Here is a 13,395-nt window from a genome sequence, read left to right on the forward strand (position 1 = left end):
ATTATGGCATAGTAGTGTGCAAAAAGAGTTTTGCCCAACTTCTCAGGCTTTCCACAGAAATGCAGATAAATTTCATGGCAGAGCAAGCTACTACAGGACTCTCTGGCCATCTGTTTGTTGCATTTAAGCAATTTAATTTTCAGGAAATGAAACATTTGGCCAAGTACAGGAAAAAATAGTGTCCATTCACACATAACAGATTGATGACATATTCACGGGGTGAATATAAGTTGTTTCGATGCCTGGGAGGAAATATCGTTTGTAGATCAAGACAAAAACTCTCCTGACCCAAGTTGCCTAGAAAATGTGTATATAATCAATGGAAATTAGTCACTAGAATCAAAAGCTTTTATAAAAGTAATATCTCAAGAAAGTAAAGAATTGACTAATTCTAATTGTTTTTATGTAATTCTCATTTACATTTTTTGATTTGTGTTAAAGGATATTCTTTAATATTGGTATCTAAGTACTAATATTCTTTAAGTCTAACATTGTTGCTTTATTGTAAATCTAGAGTTTATAATTTATTCCATATATGTAGTTTCCACCTTCTACCTTTAGGATTATTCTACTCAAACATATGAGAAGTAGGAAAGAGGAGAATTAGATTCAACCTATCTTTGCAATAGGTCTTTAGGAGCAGTGCAGTCTTAATATGGGGACCTCTGACTAATTTTCTGTCAAAGAACAAACTGATTCAGTTCATAATGAGATAGAAAAACTAAATATAAAAGTGATGAGCCTAGGATCTAAATTCTAAATGGTATGCAAATCAGAAGGAAGAATATTCCATCACACAATGGAATGGGTGGGGGGCATGAGGTACAGTACTGCAGCAGTGGCCTTGTCGACTCTCATTCCTGCCAGTTTGCCAGGGTCAAGAGAAGAGCACACCTTCTTATCCATTTTCTAATTACTGTCTCTTATAATTTATGCTTCATGTCAAGGTCTTAGAAATCACAATCCTTAAATGCCTTATTAAAGGGAAACAGACTATACTTACCTGATAGAGAATAAAAAGTCATCTTGCAGAGAACAGACAATTATAAAAGTACTTGTTAAAGATAATACCCAAATTGATATGATAAGATCTCCTAAATTCCACAATCTTATATTCAATTGTCTTTGGGGTATGTTCATTTAAATGGAAGAGGTCCAACAATGACATCAGCGTCTCTCCACCCAAACTTATTCTTCTAGTATTTCTTCGCTTGGCGAATGGCGAATCACCTAGGTCAGAAACCTTGAGCTCATCCTAAATGCTAACTTCTCTTTCACTTCCAACAACCCACTGGTCTCTAAAACTAATAGAGCCCACCTCCTTCATCTCTCACACTGATCCCTTACCTTCATCCTCACCTCTGCTGCCTTGGTTTGAGCCCTCATCTCTTTTACAGGGATCCGCCACAGCATCCCAACTGATCTTGCCTTAGGTCTTCTTCTCCAATCCATTCTTCAAAAGGCTGCCACTGTGATCTTCCCAAAGGTGATTCTGATGCTACCATCTTGCTTCAAGCCCACAAATGAATCACCACCAACTTCTGGATAAGGTGCCTACCCTTAGCAAGGCATACAAAACCCTTCAAAATCAGCTCCTTTTTCTCTCTCTGCTTAAGTATTTCTCCAGCTTCGTCTCTTCACCCAAATATCCACCCTTTTTGCCACCCTAAAACCATTTTTATAACAAGCCACACTCTCTCCTTTCTATGTTTTCATACATACTACCCTTCAGCCTGAACACGAACATTTATCGGGTGTGAATATTCAGCTGTCAGGTAACTTTTATTGACTCTCCCAGTCTGTCTTGGATGTCTCTCTACTCTCAGAGTCTTTGCTATAATCCCCTTTCATAACACTTATCCTACCATATTTGGTTATTGGTGAACCTATTTGTCTTATTTACAAGGCTACAAGCTCCATAAGAGCTATAATTTATCATTTTGTATTCCCAGTCAATATAAGTCTAGTGCCTGATACATACTAAATATTCAACACATTTGCTAAATTTGATTGAAAGATGAAGAGTCTCTACTTCTCCTTACTTTTCATTAAGTGAATAATATTCTTTAAGATCTCCATGGCTTTTAGATATGCTAGTACGTGTTCGACATATTTAGTGATAGTACATTTTGCATCAAACACGATATATAGTGATAGCCTCTCTTCAGAAAAAAATACAGCACATGGCTTTTTAATTGAGTTCTCTTAAATCTGTTAGTAGGAAATTTCAGGAGTCTGATGACAAATATGATCATAAGTAATGACTTTTTTTTTCTTTTCCTTTTTTTTTGGAGACAGATTCTCACTCTCTTGCCCAGGCTGGAGTGCAGTGGTGCAGCCTCAGTTCACTACAGCCTCCCCCTCCCGGGTTCAAGCGATTATCCTGCCTCAGTCTCCCAAGTAGCTGGGATTACAGGTGCCCGCCACCATGCCTGGCTAATTTTTGTATTTTTCGTGGAAACGGGGTTTCACCATGTTAGCCAGGCTGGTCACAAACTCCTGACCTCAAGTGATTTGCTGGCCTCGGCCTCCCAAAGTGCTGGGATTACAGGCATGAGCCACCGCACCTGGCCAATAATGACTTTTTTGATAAATACTAATAATATGGATGTGATTCTCAGAGATGCCACTACTGATGAGCTGCAATGATTTCTCTAGGACCAAGAATATGATAAAGACAGTCTCTTTCACTTTTTAGGTACAACCCCCTCAAAATCTACCAATTTTGATCAGTGTTTTTGTAAAGATTTCAACATCTTTGATAGGAAGTAACATGATTTTCCTACTCTCTAGGAGACTTGTATTTATTTAATATCTAGCTCTTAATAAGGAGATACTTTAGATTCAGATCATTCTCAAAAGCCACCAGGAAACAGTTATCAGCAAGAGATAAGCAAAGTAGCAGCACAGTCAGGATATTCCCTTCCCTCCATGCCAACCCTCATTTACATTGTGAAAACCTTACTATGATTCCATCATTGTCCTGAGGATGAGAATAAAGAATTGAAAATGGGCTATTCAGATGATAATGACCACTGTACCTCTTTTACTTCTTACTTAGAAAAGGTCTTTCAACTCCTCTTATTTTTTTATTTAACCCAGAACAGGTTTGACTACAAGGAAAGCCTGGAAACCTGGAGCTTAATTTCAGGAGCAAGTTCTCTGAAGACAGATGGCCTGAGTTTGAATTCCAGTTCTGCCTCTTCCCAGCTTCTGCCTTCAGGTGAGTTATCTAAACTCTCTGAGGTGCTTCCAAATCTTATGTAAAATAGGATGATAGTAATGTGTCAACTCATAACACAGTCAGGTCTCATTATTTAATGGAACAAAATACTTGGAATTGTGCCTGGCACATAGTATGGGTTAGTTATTACTACTGGGTAAATTTTATGGCATTTAAAAATGATTTGGGCCCAATGTCCCCCTTTTGTTTGATAACTGAAAGTTTACAGTAAGCCACAGAGAAGAAAACTTCCTTTAGCCTTTCACCCAACAGAGGCTCTATCAGATTAAGTATGAACTGCCACAGACTTGCACCTTCTAGTTAGTCAATCCCCGTCTTTCCCCTTATTGTGTGTGTGTGTTTTTAAACAACAAATGTATTATCTCACAGTTCTGTAGGTCAGAAGTCTGGTGAGCTCAGCTGTTTTCTCTGGTCTGGGTTTCAGAGACAGAAATCAAGTTGTTGGCAAGCTGCTCTCTTATCTGGAGGCTCTGAGGGAGAACCGCTTCCAAGCTCACTCAGGTTGTTGACAGAATCTAGTTATTTGGGCTGCAGGGGTGAGGTCCCCGTTTCCTTGCTGGCTGTAAGCCAAGCGTCTCTCTCAGCAGCTTGAAGCTGCCTGAATTCCTCATGATGTTGCTCCCCACATCTAACCAGCTACTGCATGTGGAGTTCTTCTCACACTTTGAATCTTTGTGACTACTTCATCTCTTCTGCCTCCAGCGGGAGAAGGTACTGTGCTTTTAGGGGCTCATGTCATTAGATTGAGCACACCTGAATAATCCAAACGACTCTTCCTATTTTAAGGTCTGCAACTTTAATTATACCTGTAAAGTTCCTTTTGCCACCTAAGGTAACATATTTACTGGTGTCAGAGATTAGGGTGCAGACATCTTTAACAGGGCCGGGGTGTGTCGGGGGGCATTCTGCCTACCACACCATACAAAGACTCCACTATTTGGTCTGCCTAACACATTCCTCAATACTAGGGCAGGAATATGAAGTCTTTGTCCTTTGAAACTGAGGGAAAGAGTTCACAAACAACTGTAATAAGATTTATTTATTAGTTATATTATTTATAAATGAACATATTCAAATATACTCAAAAGTAAAGTGAACACTATAAAGACATCCATGTATCTGCCAATCTGGATGCATCCATTTTGCCAATCTGGATGCATCTACTTTTTCACACCTTGCTTTTTTCTTTTGATGTATCTACAAATGGAAGGCAGTATCTTTATTTGTGAAGATGTATAGGGCTTCATATTTTATTGGAAATTGTAATCATTTCAAATAATACAAATTAAAGAACAAAAGGATACCAATAAAAAAAGAATACTCATACTTTATCCTCATTTAGTGAATGAAAAATAAACTTTCAGATATTAAAATCTTGCCCAACTTACATATTACCATTATAGTTCATTAATATTTTATATTAACATAAAAGTCTTTTATTTTATTCTTATGCTGATATATAAGGGAAAGATGAATGAAAGGGAATGGGAAAGGTGGGCTGCTTTTTCTCAGAGAATTAAAAAAATGAAGCCCAAATTATACATTTTTCTCAAGGATGCTTACTTTTCTCCCCTTTTTCTTGTTGCCAACCCTAAGGTATTTTCAGGATACTATATAACTTACTTATGAAGATGTTTTACTATAATAACATAATTATTTCCCATCATGGAGTACCTTGCTGTGTTTTCAGACTTCAGTGATGACAGAGGTGCTTCTACTCTAAGGTCAGTTAAGGGAAAGGCTGTGTGTTGTATCACATGAAAGTTCTCCTGGTCTAAAGTGAGAACAGAGATCATTTGGTTATTGCCTATGAACATGTCCCCATTTCATCTTCAGTTGGCAAAAAGTTTGCAATTAAAACAGGCTCATTCTTCATTAATCATCTTTTGGGGGTACCATGTTTTGAAAATTTTCATCTACAATATTTTAGAAATTCACATTGATATTAACTTAGAACAAATTATGTTAATATGTACTGTCAGAGGAATAAATGCAAATGACATGACTTCAACAAGACCAAATAGAACAATCTACCCTCTTGTGAACAGGTGCCACTGGTTGACCGTTATATCAATGAGGTCATGATCAAATATAACTCACTGGACTCTGAGGATTCAGAAATTCTCAAATCATTCCTATTAAGAACTGTTTGCTCATACCATCCATTGGAACTAGAGTATAATTATACTTTTGTTGTGCCACTAATTAGCAGAGATTTATCCTGGTTTAATATAGTGCAAAATTTTGTAGAAACAATAGTAAGTTGAAGCATCTCCATTAACTGCTAATGACAACAGATATATTGTGCCCTCATATCAAGAAAGGGAGTCAACTTTGAGGTGGCTAGCTTATAATGCACAATGTATGATTACAATTTTTTCATCATAAATTAGTTGTAGTCTTGTGCATTCTATTAAGTAAAATTGGCCCCAAGTGTTGGGGAGAGGTGAGGATCAATTCAATGTTTGCATAGCAAAAGAAATCACAGGAGGACTAATCTATTTGTGTGTGTGTGCATGCATGCACACACACACACACACACACACACACACACACACACACACACATATATATTTTAATTTTTTGAGACAGAGTCTTTCTCTGTCAGCCAGGCTGGAGTCTAGTGTTGTGATCTCCGCTCACTGCAACCTCCACCTCCCAGACTCAAGGAATTCTTTCACTTCAGCCTCCCAAGTAGCTGGGACTACAGGCAAGCACCACCACGCCCAGCTATTTCTTTCTTTCTTTTTTTTTTTTTTGTACTTTTAGTAGAGACGGGGTTTCACTATGTTACCCAGGCTGGTCTCGAACTCCTGGCCTCAAGTCATCTGTCTGCCTCAGCCTCCCAAAGTGCTGAAATTACAGGCATAAGCCACCATGCCCGGCCAAAAACCATGTATATTCAAAAACCTATCCACACACCTCGCAGTCATTCTTCATTTCATACATTCTAGAAATGATTCAATCTAGATTTAGATCCAGGATTGCTGCAGACACATGATAAATGTAATGAGTCCTCTCTTTTCCCTATAAAAGGAGAAGTAGCTAAATGTAGAGGGGTGAGAGGAGTATGCAGAAAGCAACACTTATAAATACTCTCTCATCATCTTTCATTTTTTTCTAGTCTTTTTTGACTTTTCCACATAGAAATAGTATAAAAATATTTGACATTTTCTACCCATCATAGGGCATCCTTCAGAAAAGATGAATGGAAAATTTTAAAAACAAAACCTATCAAGAAAATGAGAAAAAAAGCCACAGACTGGGAGAAAATATTTGCAAAAGACACAAATGTCTTTGTGATATAGAACTATTATCTAAAATATACAAAGAACTACTAAAACACAACAAGAAAACAAACAGCCAGATTTTAAACATGGGCCAAAAACCTTAACAGACCCCCTCACCAAAGAAGCTATACAGATGGAAAATAAGTACATGAAAAATTGCTCAATATCAGGTGTCATCAGGGAAATGCAAAATAAAATACCAGTAAGATACCATTACACACCTATTAGAATTGCCAAAATCTGGAACTCCGACAAGGCCAAATGCTGGCAAGGATGTAGAGTAACAAGAACCTTAATGCATTGCTGGTGGGAATATAAAATGGTACAGCAACTTTGGGAGACAATTTAGTAGTTTCCTACAAAACCAAACATATACTTAATATACTATCATACTTCTGGGTATTTACCCAAAGAAGTTTAAAACTTACGTTCACACAGAAACCTGCAGAGATACTTATAACAGCTTTATTCATAATTGCCAAAACTTGCAAGCAACCAAGATGTCTTTCAGTAGGTGAATGAACAAACTGTGGTACATCCAGGGAATATTATTTAGTGCTAAAAAGAACTGAACTCTCGAATCATGAAAAAACTTGGGGGAAACTTAAATGTACATTACTAAGTGAAAGAAAGCAACCTGAAAAGGCCACATACTATGTGATTCCAGCTATGTGACATTCTGGAAAAGACAAAAAGAGAAAACTATGCTGACAACAGAAAGATCAGTGGCTGACAGGGATAGTTGAACATGTGAAGCACAGAGGATTTTTAAGGCAAGAAAAATACTCTGTATGATACTATATGATGGATACATGTAATTACACATTTGTCCAAACCCATGGAATACTCAACATCAAGAGTAAACCGTGATGTAAACTATGGACTTCAGGTAATTATGATGTGTTAAGGTGGGTTCATCCACTCTAACAAATGTACCACTGTGGTGGGGGATATTCATAGTGGGGGAAGGTACACATGTGTAGGGGCAAGGTGTATATGGGAAATCACTGTATCTTCTTCTTAATTTTGCTGTGACATTAAAATTGCTCTAAAAATAAAGTCTTTTAAAAATATCTCTTTAAATAAAACAAACAATAAAACCTCAACGAAATCTAGATGCTCTAAGCCCATCATCTGGGCTCATACACTGGGGAATCATTGGCATTAATGCTTGTATATGTTTGAATTCGATACTGTGATTTTAGGGGGTGGGGGGAATGAGAACTAAAGAAAGACTCACATAGCAGGGATCCTGTATGCATGCATCCCAGTACCCACCTTCTAACTCCCAACCAAGGTTAAAAGAGTATAATGTTGGAGAACCAGCATAAAAAGGCCACAAAACAGAAAATTAATGACTAACCCATATATTTCTAAAAAATCAGTGTTACAGACATTCTGTTCTTCAAGTATGACCCCCTTCCCTTCACACCATTATTGGGTTTGTGTTTAGGAGAAAGACAATATTAAAAGTGTGAATTATTACCAAAAAAAAAAAAAGCTGGAATCTACATGAAGCTGTTTAATGGTTCATAAAAATGGAAAAATGGAGAAAATATCTGGATTTTTCTTCTACTTGGCATCAAATGTCTGGAAATGAAGACATATGGAAAACTTTTTATTTCCTGTTAATCTACCTGGCTGGAAACAGTAACACAAAAATCCAATCTAGGCTTGGCATTAGATTTTAAGTGTAATTTTTGACAAATCCTATTACTGTAGTACAGCTTCTATATTTAGATGTCAGCACACCAAAAAGCATAACATTCCATGATATGCTAAATAATGTGTGCAGACACATAATCCTTCGGATGTATTATATACCAGATAATGATAACTAAAGTGAGCATGTAGGTACTACTGGACAAGGTTAGATGACAGAATATCATGTGCAAAAAGTCAAATGGTAACACCTTACATCTGTATAAGGTTCTGTGGCAAAATGAGTTTAACTAACATATTCTTAAAATTAAACAAGTTTTCAATTATGGGATTTCTCAGAATTGTTAATAAGTAAAAGGCTATGTTTACTTCTAAGACGTGAGTGACCTGGATACAGTACATACACAACATTTTCCAAATTTTCTTGATGAAAAAACGTGTTTTTGCCTCTTCTGTGAAGGGGTTCAAAAGACTAGCGTTCTTTGAAAAATATGCTGGGAAATAATGATTTTTAAAATGCTTTATATAGGAGTTAATTTAGTCCCCAAAACACTCCTATGAAGGAAATAGACCAAGTCAGCATGATTTCTAATGCACAGTTAAGGAAACCAGGGTGGAAAGAGATTTACTAAAAAATGGAAAATTTTTACTTGAAACCTAGCCTTTTGACACTCACTTTTTACGATGATTTAACTTCTGACAGAATATCTATTTGGAAAATTTTCTAAATTAATTTTCTTTTTCTTATAATAGATAGTTGTTTTCCCTATTTTAGACATATATACATAACCTATACACTTTATTTTGGAACATGCAAAAGACAGTATGATTTCCTTAGAGCTCCAAAACATGTCTTGCCTATAGAAATAGTTTCATAAAAATTCATGTGGGGTGGGCGCGGTGGCTCACGCCTGTAAACCCAGCACTTTGGGAGGCCTAGGCAGGTGGATCACGAGGTCAGGAGATCGAGACCATCCTGGCTAACAAGGTGAAACCCCGTCTCTACTAAAAATACAAAAAAATTAGCTGGGCTTGCTGGTGGGTGCCTGTAGTCCCAGCTACTCGGGAGGCTGAGGCAGGAGAATGGCATGAACTCGGGAGGTGGAGCTTGCAGTGAGCCAAGATCATGCCACTGCACTCCAGCCTGGGTGACAGAGCGAGACTCCGTCTCAAAAAAAAAATTCTTCATGTAATATAATGCAAGGAAAGAAATATTTGAAGAAATATAGTACATATTAGATGAAACAACAAAAATATAAGCCAACATCTCAATACACACTGAAAGAGAAAGCACTCACATTTTGCACGTTTTCCTCTAGAGAAATAATTGACTTCTTTGTGATTTAAAAAGAAGTCTCCGGTTTCCAAAAATTTTCATTTTCCTGTGCACACTTAGCAACATTATTCTCTGGTTTTCTGTCATAATTATCTCCTCTCTACTTACTCCTGATCATCCAGAAGATATATATTTAATCTTGTTCCATGAAGACAAGTTACTATGTTTTTTAAACAAAAAAAAATGATGGTAAGAAATGCTTTATTCTCTTATTGCCATGCCCTGCAAATCTGTATCCTCTGGTTTCTTCAGTTGTGGCTACGTATTTCATTCAACAAATATTTACTGAGTGCCTTCCAGGGGCCAGGCATTATGCTAAGGCATGTTCAGCCCCACTCCACTTAAAAATTCTTCTTGCCTTTAAACTTTCTTCTGTGTAACACATAAACCCAAAATGCTGATCTGATCATAGCAATTTCTTTTTGAAAACTTTTCAATAATTCATCATTGCCCAGGCACAATAAAATCCAACTCACTTGGTAACATATCAAAGGTTCTCCATGAACTCACAGTAAGCCCATTTCCTGGTCTTATTGCAGGCTTTGTCCCACTAAAACAGTCTCCAATCTAAGGAAGGCATACTCTTGGAGAGCAAAAAGATTTTTTATGAGATATGTGAGCACAGAGATGGTTTTAAGAAAATCTATTTTGTTTACATTTGTATCCCTACTATGTGGAACATGCTGGGCATTCAATAATTATACTTTGAATGAATGAATGCATGAATGAATCCTAACAGTCCACACATACTCTTCTAACACAGATCTGTCTAAGAATATCCTGTGGTCTGAAAATTTTCCATCCCCAAGTTTGCTTTCATGATGATTTTTCTCCAATTTTCTAAAAGGAAAGCATGGATGTCATACATTCCAAATATTACTAGGGTGCTTTGCCATGGGGAGAAAAATACTTTCTTCCATGGGGAGAACAATAATGGGAAAATTTGAAATACTGTGTTGGTATGAAGTGAATGACCCCAATGAATTGGAAATCAATTCTTTTGCAACTTACTTTCTAATTCGTGCTTTCAACAATAATAAGGATTTAATGGATTTATAAACAGAGGGAGAATAAAAATGAACTACTGAAGATAAATATAAATCACTGAGGTTTTTCTTTTTGCTTACAACTCAGCTCCTACATTTTAAAAAAAGGAATAAAATTATTTCTGAACCCTATCTCACTTGAGTAATAAGTAATATTCACTCACCAATTTATGAACTAAATTTAAGTCAATTTCATTAAATAATGTATTTCCAGTAATATTTTAATTTTTATGTTATACAAGCATAAAGATTTACAGAATATTTATCTTACTGAATAATATCTATATAGTTATATAAGTAATAAGTGACAATAGTTATAATAATAAATTAGTCATGGAGAATATTTTAGACATTTAAAATGTTGCCATCAAGATATTTAAATATATATATATATTTTTTTGAGACAGAGTCTCACTTTGTCACCCAGGCTGGAGTCCACTGGCACGATCTTGGCTCACTGCAACCTCTGCCTCCAAGGTTCTCGTGCTTCAACCTCTTGTGTAGCTGGGACTACAGGCATGCAGCACCATGCCCAGCTAATTTTTTTTTTTTTTTTTTTTGTATTTTTAGTAGAGACAGGGTTTCGCCATGTTGCCCAGGCTGGTCTTGAACTCCTGAGCTCAGGCAGTCTGCCCGCCTCGGCCTCCCAAAGTGCTTGGATTACAGGCCCGAGCCATTATACCCAGCCAATATACACATATTTTTATTGCAAAGAATTATGAAAGGTAGAGCAAGAAAAGACTTTAAAGTATAAAAACACATTACATTGAAATATAATTCTGTAGGGAAAGTGGAATAGGCTCAAGGAAAACAAGGAATGTTGCAAAATGTACTGTTGTTAAAGAAAAGCCTATTCATGTATTTAAAAGAATAGTTAATAAAGGGTATCAAATGTCTATAATATTTATATTCCAATGGGTACATTTAAAGGAGTGATATGACAGCTTTATTGTCAAATACCAATATTTTCCATCCACTAGAAAAATTAAACCAATTTTTGACAAAATAGTGCTAGATACCAACTTAAAAATACAGAAGGAGGTACAAAGTTTCAGAATTCTTTTTGAGTTCAAATGAAGAAAAATGTTTGAAGATCACTCTTTTAAAATAATCCAAAGTTTGAGGCTCAGCTTTTAAAAACTGTTTATGTTGCTGAGGTGGTTGCTCGACCTAATGGCCCTTTCCACCGTTTCTCTGGCTATGAAAAGCTTATGAATCTTCCCAGGTTTTGCCAATGCCGGGCTTCCCTTCGAAGCTCTCCCTGATTCCAACGCTCTGGAATCTGTGGTAATCCATGACTTCCTCCACTGTGCTTCCACAGCGATTCTGACTTCTAACTACTTGTATCTGACTGCCCAAATAGAGTATGAACATCTTAAAGGGTTTTATTCATGTTTATACGGCCCAAAGGCTCAGCAAATCACTTTGTATAAAGGAATGAAGGGCTTCACAGGTACTGTTGAATGACTTAATATTTTCATTAACTGAAGGAAGAGTTCTTGCCTAAGAAATTGAAAGAATGATAGCAAAATACACAAAGGGAGAGAGTATCTTGTGGGGAAAAACATTAGGGTTACGTGTTTGGCTTTAGGCTGATTGGTTTCGGGTGGGGGCAGTACAGCAAAGTGGAGATGTCCTAAGGATGGAAATGTGAGACTGAAGTGCCTGTGGAAGGCTGGACTTCAAGAGCTGTATTAAGGAATGGCCTAAGGGAAGACAGGTGACTCTCTCAAAATGGATGACCTCGCTCTGGAAATGAGCTTCAAATGTGCGTAAATCCTTTAGATAAATGGAGGGAAAAGTTTAGGAAGATAGAGAAGCTAGCAAGGAAGGAAAAATTGGATCTTGTAAGTACAGGGATGAAGTGAGAAGAGAGATTTAAAAAGGATCAAGTGAGCCTTAGAAATCAAGAGTATGGCCAAAAAAAAAAAAAAAAGCCATGTATTGCCATGTATTTTCTTTAAGAAAGGTGTAGAAACCAATGACAAGAGGGGAATTTATAAACAAGAAATGAAAGAGGAGCAGAGCACAAATTTGAAGTATGGGAGAGATTTGACTATAGCTATGAGACGCAGCCTAGATAAATCAAGACCACATTTTGTTGTTATCGTTTATGGTTTTTTTTTTCCAAGAGACAGGGTCTCACTCTGTTGCACAGGCTGGAGTGCAGTTGTGTGATCATAGCTCACTGCAGCCTTGAATTCCCAGGCTCAAGTGATCCTCCTGCCTCAGCCACCCAAGTAGCTGAGACTACAGGTGCACACTACCAACCGACTTAATTTTTTATTAAACAATACAGATTTATTACCTTACAGTCTGGGGATTAGAAAACAAACATGGGTCTTACTGGACTAAAAGCAAAGGGTTGGCAGGGCTGTGTGGCTTTCTGGAGGTTCTAGAGGGGGATCTGTTTTCTTCCCTTGAATTTGAGTACCAAAAATGCTAATGTGAATATTTCAAACCTTTTAAAAATATTTTCTTTTAGGTTCAGAGATACATGTTACATAGGGTTTGTTATATAGTTGAATTGAGTGTTGTAGGGGTTTGGTATACACTTGGTTTCATTATCCAGATAATAAGCATTAGTACTCAACAGGTAGTTTTTCAAACCTCACCCTCTTCCCATACTCCTCCCTCAAGTAGGACCTAGTATCTATTGTTTCCTTCTTTGTGTCCACATGTACTCACTGTTTAGTTCTCACTTATAAGTGAGAACATGCAGTATTTTGTTTCCTGTTCCTGTGTTAGTTTGCCTAGGAAAATGGCCTCCAGCTCTATCCATGTTGCTGCAAAGACATGATTTCCCTTTTTTATGGC

At 37.0% G+C, this 13,395-nt stretch overlaps 1 protein-coding gene across 4 annotated transcripts in view; it reads right to left on the reverse strand.

Moving 5' to 3' along the window:
- Nucleotides 1-13,395, reverse strand: part of PRKD1 (protein kinase D1) — a 353,235-nt gene that overhangs the window by 27,214 nt on the left and 312,626 nt on the right. The window lies entirely within an intron of this gene.

Source organism: Pan troglodytes, chromosome 15, assembly GCF_028858775.2.
Source record: "Pan troglodytes isolate AG18354 chromosome 15, NHGRI_mPanTro3-v2.0_pri, whole genome shotgun sequence".
Taxonomy (NCBI): Eukaryota; Metazoa; Chordata; class Mammalia; order Primates; family Hominidae; genus Pan; species Pan troglodytes.